Raw genomic sequence first — 18,733 nt, 5'->3', positions numbered from 1 at the left:
TGTTTTGAAATCCTCTTCTAGAAATAAAATTCTCATCCTGTTACTTTTGTGTCTGGGGAGGGAATTTGGCACACATATTGTCATTCATTTGCAAATGCAGAGTCACCACTTGACAGCCTATTCACTCTGAGGAGGACACAGTCTATCAAATAAGATCAAGGGTACTTTTTACAGACTCACAAACATCCTCTTTATGTACATACATAAAAGGAGGTGATAAGAATAGAATTTCTCTCACTGGGAAAAGTCCCCTAAGTAAAAATACCCAGTTCTTTGAGATTATTGATCATAAAGGAGAAGTGCTCTAGCAAAAGAGCCACTAAGCGACTTGCGTTGGATTGATACGTAACACGTATAGGGCTTGGTACTATTGAGAAACTCTCTTGTGCACCCTTTTGGGAAAAGCCAGTTCAGACAAATCCTTAATGAGAACTTTACCCATTCTTAGGTCACTTTCAGAGAGCCACTTGGCTGTTTGCCCAGGGATATTAAACCCCTGGGAAAGGATAAAGCTTTGCTTGGGTCTCAGTCTGCCGGTGCTATTGTAGCACATGGAACTCTACGTGAAGCCCCGGCAGCGTGACCCTGCCCATGCTTGGGCTCAGACGCCACCAGGTCCCAGCAGTAGGTCAGTGTGACCACCAGTAGGATTATATGTCAGCAAAGTGGAAAACATATCAGTCCTATCAATTGTCTGACCCAATTTTCAACTTTTTCTTTCTAGCACCAACTATTCACTTTTTCCGTATAGGGATAGTCTGTGAGTTCAAGCCTTGTACAGTTGTTGGGTTCACTTGTTTCTTCCTTTCCTGCTGATTTCCTTTTTCCTTTTTTTTTTTGGAAATTTGGTATATGTCAAATAGGGGAGCATCAAGATTTATGTTCAGGAAAGAAGAATAAAAAGGATAGAAGAGAGAGAAAGAGAGTCAAAGCTTGTGGAAATAGATAACAAGAACGATATATAAATTAATGAGAGAAATGGTCACCTATATACTGGATTTAAATAGATCATCTCAACGTTGCTTCAAATTCTAAAGTATCTAAAAGCTGCCAAAAATTTTCTACTGTAGTTGGCTGCCAACAATGAGATAGGCAGGTAAACTTTTTTATTTTATTTTTTCTTTTTGGAAACATGTCCAGTTTCTTAATTCTTATTTAATCCCTGTATTAGATAAAGAATGTATTATACTTTGGTGAGCAAGATGTTGGATATTATTATTCTGGAATCCCAACACGAAATTGTTTCAAAACATGAGTTAATAATGTCCTTTGGTCACTCTTTAGCCATGTACTATTCTCTTCTTTAGCTACTTTTGCTTCTTTGGCCTACAAGCCACTAGAGATATTATAGATTCCAAGGACACTTTTCTTTTCAGCCATCCTAATGTAATGGTTTGAAACAGTCAAATTCACTCTTCGTTTGTTGGTTTTCGTTTATTTGCTAACCTTTCTCAACCACAGTCAATTTCCATTATTCAACTAATCCCTCAACCAATCAGATAAAAAATTATATGTTTACTATTAATACATGTCCAATACTAGGTGATGTAATGAATTTCAGAAAAGTCTAACATTGTTCTGGTTTTTAATGGGCACATTACCATATTTGACTCTAATCTGGCCACAGAGTTGATTCTCTGCAAATCCTGAGTGTTATACTGGAAATTCACAACCATAAGACCTATTCACATTCCTAAAGTGTGCACTATGAGGATTAAGAAATATGCCCATTAGCATATAATTTACATTTACTGGTCGTCAATGTGTACTTATAAATGACAGTAAAGATGCAGATGGGGCATTTGTTAAAATGGATAATTGTTTTAGCTTAAATAATGTGAAGTTTAAGAAATTGTTAATTCAGTTACCCCAGAAGAGAAGATAGAGATTTTGGAAAAGTTGGACATCTTTTTTTGTTGTTATAAATTTAAAAAAAAATGTTTTTAATACCTTAAAGCCCGAATCACTGAGGTTTAAGGTTTAACGTTAGTTATCTCCAGGGCATTGGTTGCACCATTTTGACTGAAATGAATTTGGTGAAACAACCTAATTCAGTGTGCTAAATAATTCTTTCAATTGTATAAGATTCCTTATAATTTATTACTCCTCTATTATTGTTAAGTTAGAACTACCACGTAGAAAACAATAATTATACCTGCTTACATGTATAACATATATATATACATATGTCTATACATACATATATATATAACATATATACATACATATATAAAGTATAATTTTATATGACAGATCTCATGGGGTCGTCCATAGAAGTTGTCCCATAGAATTATACAATAAAATTAAAGCACAAAATAAATCGTTTGTCATGCTGTCAATCTCAAACACTAATTTGAGCAGATGCTTCCTTTCTATCCTAAGAAGGCTATTTTTTTTTAATTGTTACACTTTAAGCTTTATTGTTATTTCCACTGAGATCTTGAGAGAAGTATTGCTTTTCATTACCTTTCGTCTTTAGATCTTGGCACTTGACCTACCTTGAGTGAATTATGAAATTTGAACATTTAGGTATATACACTTATATGAAAATTGTCATCTTTCTGGTCAGAAAGTACATCTCTCAGGACTGTGATACTACATACAATTATTAAACAAGCTGGGGTAAGCCATGTAGAGGAAGAACTGAATACCATCCAACTTGTAATCATCGTCTGGGATAGTACTGTCTTAAGTGGTAGAAAAATTACTGGCAATGTTTTCTAGAGCCATTAGGAGCTTGTTGCACCCTGGAGTGCTGTGAGCCATAAAAGCAGAGTGGAGATAAACATACCCTGGGGTGTCATAAGCTGTGAAGCACAGATGCGTTCACCCATATTATGATAACTATTGCTTAGAGAAATCCTGTTTTTAGTAAGAGAAGACAAAGAAGGAAAAATGCATTTTCCTATTCAATAAAGATCTAGTAATTTAATCTCTCATTTTTAAAGTATGTGGGGCAACTGGACTGGGAGTTTTTACATAGATAAATCTTTCCCTTTAGAAGCTCCTTTCAAAATTGCAAACGTTCCTCTTAAAGTGAAGTTTTAAGACCCGACTGTACATTACATTCAATGCCTGATTAAAGGAAACCAAACTTCAGCATTAGGGCTTTAAATAGGTATCTGGTTGATAACTATAACCAGACTTCAGTTACTTTCCACTTGTAAAAGAAAAATAACAGAGTTCCAGTATATTTTTCTCAATATGGACTTGTTGCAGCCTAAGATTTTAAAAACAAAAATGAAACACAGAGATCCTGTGGGCATTTGCCTTTCAATGCAGTGTGTTATTCATATGAACAGTATGAATCTATTTGATTCTTGTTATTTTAAATAAACAGACCTGCTACTATTACAAGCAAAAAATCAGGTGGGTCAAAATAAGGGAGGCTTGGATGATAGTGGTTCTTAATTCTTATCAGTTCTTGAACGTTCTGGCGTTGGAGTAGGTTTCTTCAGATAGCACCTGTTGGGATTTTTTTCCCCTTCCTTTCCCCTCTTTTCCCTTTGTGTTCTACTTCCTGAGCAATGTGATATTTGTACAGATGGCAGTAACCTTAGCAGATCTGGCCTTGGATTTTTGTTGAGGGAAATACATGTTACTAGATTCAACTTAAAAGGATGTATGGAAGACCTGGGAAGAAGGGGAGAGCAATGTAATAACTACAATGTAAGGGGGGAGAAGGTCTCTAAATACCTAGAAAGTCCATATTTTTCTCCCTAATGTACTTAGGCACAAGTATGTCATCTGAGACTAATATAGCAATGTTCAATGGCCAAAAAATTCTAGAGCAGGATGTTTAAACCATGACCCATGAATCTCCCTGAAACTATATTAAACTTTGTTGTTTTTTCTATCATCTTGCTGTTTACTCATTATTCTAGAATTTGTTCTGTGGGTTTGTTGTAAAGAGTCTGTGACCCCAAAGTGGTTAAGAACAAGAACAACTCTAGGACAGGAGGTTTGTGTTGTTTTTTAGGAAAGCACTGTGGAAATTGAAGATAAGCATTCAGGGTAGATCAGAGAAGAGAATTTGATTGATATTTGAATGATTCATTCTATGGATCAAGGGTGTGTTGCAGTCCTGACCCTCATTTGGCCAAATTCAGAGTAGCCAAAGTACAGACAGGTATGTGATTATGTTGTGGAAGAACATTTTCAGTTTCTTTTGGATATTTAAAATGAAAACAAAGGTGATATTCACATAGCTCTCCCAAAAACACTTCTAAAAGTTGTTGGCATTGTCAGTGTGCTGCTACTTTAATCAGAGAAAAAGTGAGCAAATTTCATGAGGTAGTCATGGTGAAAACATCAAGTTTTATGGTTTGTCACAGATTAATAAGCAAATAATATTAAGGCTGTGCAAACTCTTTTTCAATAACTTGAGCGATTATCAAAGATTACACGGGACATGTTTAGCAAAAGAACAAAAACTAATAAATAGGAACATCAATCTGTGAGCTGTGCCTCATTAATTCTTTACACACCAGTAAAACTGAAGTAAAGCAAAAAATATTCATTGTATAATAACCAGGGTTGTGGGTACAGAAGTGGGTAAAATACTATTTTTCATTAATAATTTAGGAGAATAAATGAAATTGCTATTTCAGTGAAGTGAATTGGCATTGTCTGGACTTGGCACTTAAAATACTGTCGTGCTGTGAACAATTCACCTTACCCACAGAGAGTTCTGGCTGTTGAGAGGTGACCTCTAGGTTCCTGGAATGTCCTGCATGGTAGGAGTATCTTTGTTTGCCTGGAGGCTTTGGTCACTGGAAAGACAAACAATGATTTATGATGGGGGCTTTGGGCCACACCATATCAGTTCCTTTGGAGTTCAGGTATTTAGTCAGGAGCCTAAAGGTATTAGCCTGAACTCTGGGAAGGCTGGAGACCAGTGGTCATCCACTCAGGCAGTATGTGATCAAGACCCTCTGGATACCGAAGGCTGGGATGTGCTTCCTTGGTTGGCAGTATCCAAGTGTGTTGTCACACATCATAGCCGGGAGGAAGTAATGTTGTCCATGACCCCACAGGAAGAGGACAACCGGAAGTTCTGTATTTGTACCCCTCCAGGACTCTGCCTTGGCTGATTTTAACTAGTATCTTTTCCCTGTAATAAACTGTAACTAAGAGTATTACAGATTTCAGTGACTTTTGTGAGTTATTCCAGTGAATTACTAAACTTGAAGATGGTTTTTAGCAATCTCCAAACAATTAGTGTCAGAGTGAAGGCAGTCTTGTGGGGAGTATTTCCTTTGACCTTGCAGTTTGGCTAACTCTGGGTAACTGCCTAAAACCAAATATATAACACTGAAACAACTAGAAAAACAAGATAAAATCAAACACATAACACGCTCTCGTATGTGCATACATACGAGATAAAAATAATAAAATGTGTATACTAATGTGTATGTGCATGTTAACATGTAGATATTTTGTACACATGCCATTCTTTGCTTGCCCCAAATCATTTTCCCGTTTTTCTGATAAAAAATTCCTTTCCCTAATGGTTATCCATTCTGTCCCCACCCATCTCCCACCTCAGAATAGACACATGACCCAGTCTTGGTTAATCTAAATCTTCCTTGGGGTCCTCTGTCCCATAATACAATTATTGTTTTGCAAACTAGACCAATCAAATTCTTCCCTGAGATTTGTCTGCAGGAGGTATTACAGAAAAAAATCTCTTTTTATCTAGAGTTCATTTGGCTGTTTGTTTCTCCTCCCTCTTGCTGGCCCAGCCCAATTGCCACAGCCCTGTGATGGGATAGCTGACTCCTTCACCCATGCCCCGCCATCAGGAAATGTTCTCCCGTCTTGAACACCATGGGGGACACCAGTGGGGCCTGGGCCTGGTGGATGGAGTGTGGGGTCTCGCAGCAAGGCAGTCAGGGTGCAGTTGGAGCCTGCAGGGTGGGCTGTGTGGGTATGTGGGGGGGAGTAAGTGTTGGTCCTGATGGAGGGGCAGGGAAAGGATGGGCTGGGATTTGCTGAGCATTAGGTTTAGAGATGGCTCAGAGAATTGGCAGAATCAGGTTCAAAGCTCTGTTGCTGCGACCAATCTTGTGGGATCTCAGGAATTCTGTGAGGCCTGGCAGGGGAGGCATGGGATGAGAAACGCCTGGGAGCCTCAGGTGCCAGAGACCCCCTCATCCCAGACTTGTCAGTAAGGAGTCTTACTCATGTCACCTATCAAGCAAGCCCCAGTCCTTGTGGGCACCTTGCCCCACCCCCTCAACTCAGAGTCAGAATGTGGTAGTACCTTGTCCCAGTGGCCCAGCCAGGTGTGGGGGTGTGGGCTTTGGCCCAAAGGCTATGCCAGGGTAGGACTTCCCAAGGCCAGAATAGGGAGTGAACTGCAATTGCAGTTTGTAGAGAACAGGATATATATTTGGAATTGCCGGTAGCCATGTAGGCATCTCTGCTACAACGTAAAGAGGTGCTTCTTTTAAGAATGAAGTCCCCATAGAGGAAAGAAATGCCAAGAAATGAATGACATGATTTGATTTATTGGGTCCTGTACTCATTTTGTTTCCTAAATATATGAGCCTATATTTTCTTTCTGTTTTTTACCAGAGTAGGTTGAGTTTTTCTTTTTTTCTATCACAGACTCATACTGGACACTTACTCTGCCTTACAATGTAATGTTACAACGTTACAATGTAATGTTAGTTTCTGCTGTATAACAACGTGAATCAGCCATATGTATACATACATCCCTATATTCCCCTCCCTCTTGCGTCTCCCTCCCACCCCTCTAGGTGGTCACGAAGCACCGAGCTGATCTCCCCATGCGAGGTAGCTGCTTCCCACTACCTGTCTATTTTACATTTGGTAGTGTATATATGTCAATGCTACTCTCTCACTTCGTCCCAGCTTCCCTTTCCCCTCCTGTGTCCTTAAGTCCATTCTATATGTCTGCGTCTTTATTCCTGTCCTGCCCCTACGTTTATGAGAACCTTTTTTTTTTTAAGATTCCATATACATGTGTTAGCATACGGTATTTGTTTTTCTCTTTCTGACTTATTTTGCTCTGTATGACAGGCTCTAGGTCCATCCACCTCACTACAAATAACTCAATTTCGTTTCTTTTTATAACTGAGTAATATTTCATTGTATATATATGCCACATCTTCTTTATCCGTTCATCTGTTGATGGACACTTACGTTGCTTCTGTGTCCTGGCTATTGTAAATAGTGCTGCAGTGCAAAATGTGGTACATGACTCTTTTTGAATTATGGTTTTCTCAGGGTATATGCCCAGTAGTGAGATTGCTGAGTCATATGGTAGTTCTATTTTTAGTTTCTTAAGGAACCTCCATACTGTTCTCCATAGTGGCTGTATCAACTTACATTCCCACCAACAGTGCAAGAGGGTTCCCTTTTCTCCACATCCTCTCCAGCATTTATTGTTTGTAGATTTTTTGATGATGGCCATTCTGACCAGTGTAAGGTGATACCTCATTGTAGTTTTGATTTGCATTTCTCTAATGATTAATGATGTTGAGCATTCTTTCATGTGTTTGTTGGCAATCTGTATGTCTTCTTTGGAGAGATGTCTATTCAGGTCGTCTGCCCATTTTTGGATTGGGTTGTTTGTTTTTTTGCTATTGAGCTCCATGACCTGCTTGAATAGTTTGGAGATTAATCCTTTGTCAGTTGCTTCGCTTGCAAATATTTACTCCCACTATGAGGGTTGTCTTTTCATCTTGTTTATGGTTTCCTTTTCTGTGCAAAAGCTTTTAAGTTTCATTAAGTCCCATTTGTTTATTTTTGTTTTTACTTCCATTTCTCTAGGAGGTGGGTCAAAAAGGATCTTGCTATGATTTATGTCATGGAGTGTTCTGCCTATGTTTTCCTCTAAGAGTTTGATAGTTTCTGGCCTTACATTTAGGTCTCTAATCCATTTTGAGTTTATTTTTGGGTATGGTGTTAGGGAGTGTTCTAACTTCATTCTTTTACATATAGCTGTCCTGTTTTTCCAGCACCACTTATTGAAGAGATTGTCTTTTCTCCATTGTATATTCTTGCCCCCTTTATCAGAGGTAAGGTGACCATATTTGCGTGGCTTTATCTCTGAGCTTTCTATCCTGTTCCATTGATCTGCATTACTGTTTTTGTGCCAGTACCATACTGTCTTGATTACTGTGGCTTTGTAGTACAGTCTGAAGTGAGGGGGCCTGATTCCTCCAGCTCTGTTTTCCTTTCTCAAGATGGCTTTGGCTATTCGGGGTCTTTTGTGTTTCCATACAAATTGTGAAATTTTTTGTTCTAGTTATGTGAAAAATGTCATTGGTAGTTTGGTAGGGGTTGCATTGAATCTGTAGATTGCTTTGGGTAGTATAGTCATCTTCACAATGTTGAGTCTTCCAATCCAAGAACATGGTATATCTCTCCATCTGTTTGTATCATCTTTAATTTCTTTCATCAGTGTCTTATAGTTTTCTGCATTTAGGTCTTTTGTCTCCTTAGGTAGGTTTATTCCTAGGTATTTTATTCTTTCTGTTGCAGTGGTAAGTGGGAGGGTTTCCTTAATTTCTCTTTCAGATTTTGCATCATTAGTGTGTAGGAATGGAAGAGATTTCTGTGCATTAATTTTGTATCCTGCTACTTTACCAGATTCATTGATTAGCTCCAGCAGTTTTCTGGTAGCATCTTTAGGACTCTCTATGTGTAGTATCATGTCATCTGCAAACAGTGACAGTTTTACTTATTTTCAATTTGGATTCCTTTTATTTCTTTTTCTTCTCTGATTGCTGTGGCTAAAACTTCCAAAACTGTGTTGAATAATAGTGGTGAGATTGGGCAACCTTGTCTTGTTCTTGATCTTAGTGGAAATGGTTTCAGTTTTTCACCTTTGAGAACAATGTTGGCTGTGGTTTTGTCATATATGGCCTTTATTATATTGAGTTAACTTGCCTCTATGCCTACTTCCTGGAGTGTTGTTACCATAATTGGGTGTTGAATTTTGTTGAAAGCTTTTTCTGAATCTTTTCAGATTATCATATGGTTTTTATCCTTCAATTTGTTAATATGGTGTATCACATTGATTTGCATATGTTGAAGATCCTTGCATTCCTGGGATAAACCCCACTTGATCATGGTGTATGATCCTTTTAATGTGCTGTTGGATTCTGTTTGCTAGCATTTTGTTGAGGATTTTTGCATCTATGTTCATCAGTGATATTGGCCTGCAGTTTTCTTTTTTTGTGACATCTTTGTCTGGTTTTGGTATCAGGGTAATGCTGGCCTTGTAGAATGAGTTTTGGGAGTGTTCCTCCCTCTGTTATATTTTGTAAGAGTTTGAGAAGGATCTGTGTTAGCTCTTCTCTAAATGTTTGATAGAATTCACCTGTGAAGCCATCTGGTCCTGGGCTTCTGTTTGTTGGGAGATTTTTAATCACAGTTTCAATTTCAGTGCTTGTGATTGGTCTGTTTATATTTTCTATTTCTTCCTGGTTCAGTTTTGGAAGGTTGTGCTTTTCTAAGAATTTGTCCATTTCTTCCATTTTGTCCATTTTATTGGCATAGAGTTGCTTGTAGTAATCTCTCATGATCCTTTGTATTTCTGCAGTGTCAGTTGTTACTTCTCTTTTTTCATATCTAATTCTGTTGATTTGAGTCTTCTCCCTTTTTTTCTTGATGAGTCTGGCTGATGGTTTATCAGTTTTGTTTACCTTCTCACAGAACCAGCTTTTAGTTTTATTGCTCTTTGCTATTGTTTCCTTCATTTATTTCTGATCCGATCTTTTTGATTTCTTTCCTTCTGCTAACTTTTGGGTTTTTTGTTTTTCTCTAATTGCTTTAGGTTTAAGATTAGGTTGTTTATTTGAGATGTTTCTTGTTTCTTGAGGTAAGATTGTATTGCTATACACACTTCCTCTTAGAACTGCTTTTGCTGCATCCCATAGGCTTTTGGTCATCATGTTTTCACTATCATTTGTTTCTAGGTATTTTCTGACTTCCTCTTTGATTTCTTCAGTGATCTCTTGGTTATTTAGTAATGTACTGTTTAGCCTCCACGTGTTTGTATTTTTTACAGTTTTTTTCCTGTAATTGATATCTAATATTATAGTGTTGTGGTCAGAAAAGATACTTGATGTGATTTCAGTTTTCTTAAATTTACCAAGGCTTGATTTGTGACCTGAGATATGATGTAACCTGGAGAATGTTCCATGAGCGCTTGAGAAGAATGTGTATTTTGTTGTTTTGGGATGGAATGTCCTATAAATATCAATTAGGTCCATCTTGTATAATGTGTCATTTAAAGCTTGTGTTTCCTTATTTATTTTCATTTTGGATGATGTGTCCATTGGTGTAAGTGGGGTTTTAAAGTTCCCTACTATTATTGTGTTATTGTCAATTTCCCCTGTTATGGCTGTTAGCATTTGCCTTATATATTGAGGTGCTCCTAATAAATATTTACAATTGTTATATTTTCTTCTTGGATTGATCCCTTGGTCATTATGTGGTGTCCTTCTTTGTCTCTTGTAACAAACAATCTTTATTTTAACGTCTATTTTGTCTGATATGAGAATTGCTACTCTAGCTTTCTTTTGATTTCCATTTGCATGGAATATCTTTTTCCATCCCCTCACTTTCAGTCTGTATGTTTCTCTAGGTCTGAAGTGGGTCTCTTGTAGACAGCATATATGTGGGTCTTGTTTTTGTATCCATTCAGCCAGTCTGTGTCTTTTGGTTGGAGCATTTAATCCATTTACACTTAAGGTAATTGTTGATATATATGTTCCTATTACCATTTTCTTAATTGTTTTGGGTTTGTTTTTGTAAATCTTTTCCTTCTCTTGTGTTTTTTGCCTAGAGAAGTTTCTTTAGCATTTGTTGTAAAGCTGGTTTGGTGGTGCTGAATTTTCTTAGCTTTTGCTTGTCTGTAACAGTTTTAATTTCCCCATCGAATCTGATTGAGATCCTTGCTGGGTAGAGTAATCTTGGTTGCAGGTTTTTCTCCTTCATCACTTTAAATATGTCCTGCCACTCCCTTCTGGTTTGCAGAGTTTCTGCTGAAAGATTAGCTCTTAACCTTATGGGGATTCCTTTGCATGTTATTTGTTGTTTTTCCCTTGATGCTTTTAATAATTTTTCTTTGTATTTAATTTTTGATCGTTTGATTAATATGTGTCTTGGCGTATTTCTCCTTGGATTTATCCTGTATGGGACTCTCTGTGCATTTTGGACTTGATTGACTATTTCCTTTCCCATATTAGGGAAGTTTTCAACTATAATCTCTTCAAATGTTTTCTCAGTCCCTTTCTTTTTCTCTTCTTCTTCTGGGAACCCCTATAATTCGAATGTTGGTGCGTTTAGTGTTTTGCCAGAGGTCTCTGAGACTGTCTTCAATTCTTTTCATTCCTTTTTCTTTATTCTGCTCTGTGGTAGTTATTTCCACTATTTTATCTTCCAGGCACTTATCCATTTTTCTGCCTCAGTTATTCTGCTACTGATTCCATCTAGAGAATTTTTAATTTCATTTATTTTGTTGTTCATCACTGTTTGTTTGCTCTTTAGTTCTTCTAGGTCCTTGTGAAACGTTTCTTGCATTTTCTTCATTCTATTCCCAGGTTTTTGGATCATCTTTACTATCATTACTCTGAATTCTTTTTGTGGTAGACTGCCTATTTCCTCTTCATTTGTTTGGTCTGGTGGGTTTTTTACCTTGCTCCTTCATCTGCAGTGGATTTCTCTGTCTTCTCATTTTGCTTAACTTACTGTGTTTGGGGTCTTCTTTTCACTGGCTGCAGGTTCGTAGTTCCCATTGTTTTTGGTGTCTGCCCCCAGTGGCTATGGTTGTTTCAGTGTTTTGTGTAGGCTTCCTAGTGGAGGGGCCTGGTGCCTGTGTTCTGGTGAATGAGGCTGGATCTTGTCTTTCTGGTGGGCAGGACCGCATCTGGTGGTGTGTTTTGGGGTGTCTGTGAACTTATGTTTTTAGGCAGCCTCTCTGCTAATGGGAGGGGTTGTGTTCCTGTCTTGCTAGTTGTTTGGCATGGGATATGCAGCACTGGAGCCTGGTGATCATTGAGTTGAGCTGTGTCTTAGCGTTGAGGTGGAGATCTCTGGGAGAGCTCTCATTGATTGATACTAAGAGGCGATGGGAGGTCTCTTGTGGACCAATGTCCTGAACTCGGCTGTCCCTACTCAGAGGCTCAGGCCTGACACCCAGCTGGAGCACCAATACCCTGTCAGCCACACGGCTGTGGCAGGCACCCAACCCTTGAGAGAGCAGAAACGTTTAAATTCAGAAGAACTGGTTGAAGTGATGCCTCAGTCACTTGCTGGTTGTGGAACCCTGGCATAGCCCAAGTCTCCCTGTTGCTGTTTCTCACCTCCACTCAGCCCCAGGGCTGTTCCAATGTCGTCGGGGCTCCGCCTGTCACTCCGGGCTGGTGCACCTCCTCCCCAGCCGTCAGCTGACCTCTAAGGCTTATTCTTTATGTAGCTTAAGAATTTTGATTAGTTTAATTAGTTTTCAACCTTGTCTGGTTCACCTTCAGTCATATTGTGGGTTAGGCCTAGCTTTTTTACTTTAGCCTATATCATTGTAGGCAAATAAACTATATATATGTTAAAGAAAATGCTCATTCTACAGAACTGACTCTGTTAAGTATGATTTTTGCAATAAGAAACTTATAGGTTCGTTCACTAGGAACATAATAGTTAATGATACAGCTTTGAAAATGTAGCCTCAGTCTTGGCATCAACTTTAGAGACAAAGAAAAATAGAGACTATGTATTTAAATAGTTGAAAATCCACCATGATAGTCTGAAAATGATTATAAAATTAAAGTAAAATTGAAAAAAAAGTTAATGAATTTAAATTAAATTGAATACAGAACATGAGACAAGAAAATTGTTTTAGTTATTAATACCACTCTAGAAGAGGCTTTGGATAATATAAAAGTTATTTAGATAAGGAGTTGATCAGATTCTGCTGGTTTATAAAGTATCTTTTTGTTTAAAACAAAACAAACTAAAACAAAATAAAAACACATTTGGAAGGTACATTAATTGTTTCAGTACACCGGAGTACGCCCTTGGAATATTATGGCTGTGGGGTACTGAGTGCCATCTTCATGTTACCACACAGATAAGGCAATTTATAAAGTCTTAATGGTCATTAGTGGATATCTTACACGCTGGGAGAATATGCCTCCAAATATTTTTTATGAGTGCTGAGCTTCTCTTAAGGATGGACCTATATAAGCTTGATATATTTCTCATTTGAATATTCCACATATCATGCATTTATAGTTCCCTAATGTACCACCTTACTTTTAGAGCAGGATTTATGGATTTCCCAGAGTATGTTAGACCTCAGATCTTTCATGTAATACTTAAACCTAATATACTGTGATGTAGTAGCAATTCTAACATCTCTTCATCTTAACTGTGCATAGGATAATGCTAAAGGAAAAAAATAATCTATTAATAATAATTACTAAATAATCTCTAGTATCTATGAATATTTTCCTAACAGCCTTTGAAATTCAATTTACTATGTTTTTTGGGGAACTGATTTTAATGGAACTATATGAAGGCTAACCTAAATAATCTACAAAACATATATGCTTATTTGTTGTAATTTAAGTTTGAAAATAATTATAATGGGCTTGATGCATTTAGATATTTCATTAAGGCCCTTCTATAATGGGCTTTTAAGATGCTTAGGTATAAGGCAACATAATGCAGACTAATAGGGCACAAAAACATGCATAAGTGATACATTTGTGTAACATTTTTAGGATTATACTCTGGAAAAATATAGTCTATCTTTGAAAATATTGTTATCTTTGCTTCAATATGAGAGTAGATATACTTTGAATAGGCTTTTTATAGTTTGTTCCTTCTAGACATCTCTAAGAATAAATTAATTTATTGCTTAAAAAGGGTATTCATATGTAACAGAAAATATATTTGTCCTTCTTTGAAAGTAAAAAATAAAATCCTACTAAATAAAATTACTTGAAAATTGGATTAAAACTGATTTTCTCAATGGAATACTGATTTTCTTAGGTTCTGTTGAATTTGAATAGTCTTGGAGAATTTTTAATTCACCTCCAGGAAGATATATTGTCAAATATTTCCACTCTTGTTAATCACATTTTAAAGGTCTATATATAGAAGCAGAATACAGAGGGGTTTCTTTTTCCTTGCTGCCTCTTCCAACTATTCTGAAATTAACCCCGTTTTCCTACATTTGTGAAGATTTACAGTTGTTCCAGTCCCATGCCAGTGTGCTTCCTTTCATATTTGTGAGCTCTGACTCCCCAAACATGTACTGCATAATAAAAGAGGGAAAGTTTACTTGTATAAATGACTACTTTTGGTAAATCTACATCTAAGAAAGAATATTTCTGGCATAAATTTTTCTAAAATAATTCTTCACTGTGTCTTGATTCTAGTGACTTCTCATTGAGAAAGTGTTATGGCTGCCTTGCAACCATGTAACTAGATGATAATAAATGTTCAGAGGTTCATTTCTTTTTTATTCGTATAAAGAATCCAGATAGTATTCTTCTTTGAGAGTGAAAAAAATTCAGTTGTCTTTGACACATCTCCGATTTTCCTAGAGGAAAGGCTGAAATTTGGTCCTTTCCAACTGCTTATTTTTTTCTTGTAGAGGAAAAATGAGAGATCTATAATAATTGGCCATCCTGCCTCCTGATAACCTTCCATCTTGGCCATGGAATATTGGCTTAAGGCACAGAAAGAAACACAAACTAGTGGAGAGGTCTTATTTTTAATTTAATGAATATAGAACAATACCTCAATCAGATGAAATGCACTAGGCTTATTAGAAACTGGTGCCCAGGGAACCAGTAAACTCAAGGATCAAGGCCGATGCTTAAGGGTCCAGGTTGTATCTCGTTTCTGATTTTTTTCATGTTTGTCAATCAACCTATTATTTGTTTGTTATTTATTCACTTACTCATCCATTTATCAAATATTTGTAGACCATCACTATTGCTTTCAGTTTAGTGCTAGATGGAAATTAAGTCATGAACAAGAAAGAATAAAAACATTAAATAATTCACTAAAGAGGTTATACATGTTTATAGGTGGCATATGCTAGATAAGCACATAGCAAGGGTACTAGTACTAGTCTGGGATTACCAGGACTAGTCTGACAGAGACCAGACCTTAGAGAGCCCTGCAAGCCAAGAAGTTTAGCTTCTTCCTGGGGGCAAATTGCCATTTCTTTGCTATTGATCATTAAAAACCACTTAGTTTCTATTCTTCAAGATCTTTCCTTTCAAAAACCACAGCTTTCTACTCTTAGTTAAAATTCTCAAGAAAGAATATGATTGGCTACTGACAAGTCAATGGATTAAATCTCATTGATTCAATCAGATGTGACTGTATAAGTACAGGGGAAAGGATGAATTACAAATATTCATGTGGAATATAAACAGCTATGAAACGTACCTCTTCAGTGGTGGTGTGTGTGAAGGCCAGATCCAAGAGAATGAATTAGGGCTGGGTGGGCACAACTACCAGAACTTCCTTGAGAACTTGCTCAACCTTTTTCTCATCCATTGATGAAACTCTTGTGTTGAAACCTGGAGGCCTTTGTAAATATATTATCAACATATTTTAGTCCAGTGTTTGGTATCTGAGGGCAATTATTTTAATACATTTCATACGAAATTATTTCAAAGACTAAAAATGACATTTAAAGACCCATCCCAAATATCTCCAGTCATTCAGCTAGACACAGTGAAAACTCTACTAGCTTCAGACCCCAAATAGAGACAAATAGGAATTCTGGAGACTCCATCCTTGAAGTTCAATGAGCTGATTTATTATTAGGAGTGAGAGTGTAGGGGGAAGCTAAAGAATGGGACTTGAGAAATAGAGATTGCTTGTAATGGTTAATTTTATGTATCAACTTGACTAGGCCAAGGAATGCCCAGACATTTGGTCATAGATTACTCTGAGTGTATCTGGTGGGTGTTTCTGGATGAGATTAACCTTTGGATTAGTAAACTGAGTAAAGCAAATTAACCTCCTTAACATGGGTGGCCTCATCCAATCAACTGAAGGCCTAAATAGAACAAAAAGGCTGACCTTCCTTCCATGAGTAACAGGGAACTCCTTCTGCCTCACTGCCTTCCAGCTGGGACAATAGTTTTCTCCTGCCTTCAGACTTGGAACTGAAACATCATCTCTTCTTGGTTCTTGACATCATTGGCTCTCCTGGGTATCCAGCTTGCTGACTATACATCTTGGAACATCTTAGCTTCTGTAATCATGTGAGCCAATTCCTTATAATAAATCTCTCTCTCTCTCTCTCTCTTCCTCTCTCTCTCTCTCTCTCTTTCCAAACACACACACACACACACACACACACACATCCTGTTGGTTCTTTTTCTCTGTAGAACTCTAATACACTGCTGGAACTTTAAGATTTGATGAATTCAAGGAGTGAACACCTTAAAGATGCATTTCTAAATTGAATAAAGTCTTTTGAGAGTTGTATGAAAAATCCTAAAGAACTAAGGATAATTTTCAATGCAATATTGACCAATAACTTTAAATAATTGTAATAAGTTACAAGCATTTTGTCAGGGCCACCTGCTATTGTACTATTTCCTTAGGTAGCTGTATTTTCCCCATTTTCTTCCTAATCACTCTTATTGATTAGTCAGACTGAGATTAACCTATATGTGTATTATTTTAGTCCATTTTTTAAAAATCTGAATACTGATGGAGGTTCGATTCTAACTCTAATGTGATCCGTTAATACCTTGCCTCTTAGATTTATGGCATCATTGAATGGTATCCACACCCAAATTAAGGCAAGAAGCAAGGTTTATTAAAAGCAGACACCATTTTTCTTTCCTGTCTCTATCCCTAGAACTTTAGATAGTGCTTGATAGTTGGTGGTGACTCAACAGATATTTGTTCAGTACATTTTATGCGTTATGAACTGTATGAAGTACTAGAATGTAGGGTCATACAAAGGGACATGATTTCTGCCCATATAGAGAAGAAGAATGAGGGAAACTGTAGTATCTGGAATATTCATTGTATTTCTAGGGCTATGCTAAGTGCTTTAAAACATTTCATTTAATTCAGACAACAATTTTATGAACTTTGACACTGAAAATGAATAGTTGTTTTCTATTTCTGTTATTTGTGATTTCAAAAGGGAAGATGATAAAATCTATGTTTGTTTATACCAAACTACATATTACTGCTATATTTTCAACAAGATATGGTTACTGTATTTGAAAATCTTTTAGAGTTTTACAAAGATAAGAGAATATTAGAAAAGACCACTAGTATCATTCAATGATACTATGTTATTATAAAGATAAGGGCACTGAAATAACTACCAACTGAACAGGGTGTTACATACATAATGTGTTACAAAGAGAATATGTTAACTTCTGACAAATTTTCTAAAAAAAACAAAAAATGGTATCTGTTCATGGAAAAATATATTTTAGATAAGCTTAAACGTTCTCTTTTTTTTTTCTCTCCAACCAGTTCTCGGCTTACTTGTTTACCTTGTAAAATTACTGAGATATGTGGATTGCATAGAATAGTTATTTTTAAAGGAAGAGAATAATTTATCTCAGTAAATAATGTTACTGTAAAATACTTTTCTTTTATTGCAAAATACCTTTGGTAAAGGGAATCTAAGCATTGGCAATGCGTTAGTTTTGTTTTTTAATGTACAGAGAAAATGACAATGAAGTTGAAATTCAAGTAATTTCACTGAAGAAATTTATTTAAAGCTTTTCTCTTTGATATAAATATAACAGTAGTTTTCCTGTTAGAGAGTAGCTAACTTCCACAGTAGCATCTGATGTTTATAAATGCGGGAGATTTTGGTTAATCACATTTAAAGTTATTAATTACATCCTCCCAGGTATTTAAAATGTTGCCTTACTTCAGCAAATCCTCCTGATGTTTGTTTAAAAACTGGAAACGTTCTCATTTCTGTGAATATATAGCTTTTTAATTTTAAATTTATCCTATACCTTTGGGTTTTTAAAATATGAAGCACAGTTTTATTTATTTGTTTATTTATTTACTTATTTTTAACATCTTTATTGGAGTATAATTGCTTTACAATGGTATGTTAGTTTCTGCTTTACAACAAAATGAATCAGTTATATATATATATACATATGTTCCCATATCTCTTCTCTCTTGCGTCTCTCTCCCTCACACCCTCCCTGTCCCACCCCTCCAGGCAATCACAAAGCACGGAGCTGATCTCCCTGTGCTATGCGGCTGCTTCCCACTAGCTATCTATTTTATGTTTGGTAGTGTATATATGTCCATGCCACTCTCTCACTTTCTCCCAGCTTACCCTTTGCCCCCCCGATATCCTCAAGTCCATTCTCTAGTAGGTCTGTGTCTTTATTCCCGTCTTACCCCTAGGTTCTTCATGGCCTTTTTTTTTTCTTAAATTCCATATATATGTGTTAGCATACGGTATTTGTCTCTCTCTTTCTGACTTACTTCACTCTGTATGACAGACTCTAGGTCTATCCACCTCATTACAAATAGCTGAATTTCGTTTCTTCTTATGGCTGAGTAATATTCCATTGTATATATGTGCCACATCTTCTTTATCCATTCATCCGATGATGGACACTTAGGTTGTTTCCATCTCCGGGCTATTGTAAATAGAGCTGCAATGAACATTGTGGTACATGACTCTTTTTGAATTATGGTTTTCTCAGGGTATATGCCCAGT

Source organism: Delphinapterus leucas, chromosome 14, assembly GCF_059928025.1.
Source record: "Delphinapterus leucas isolate spDelLeu-1000000601 "Yukka" chromosome 14, BTC_Dleu_Yukka2, whole genome shotgun sequence".
Taxonomy (NCBI): domain Eukaryota; kingdom Metazoa; phylum Chordata; class Mammalia; order Artiodactyla; family Monodontidae; genus Delphinapterus; species Delphinapterus leucas.
Note: the sequence above shows the minus strand (reverse complement) of the source record.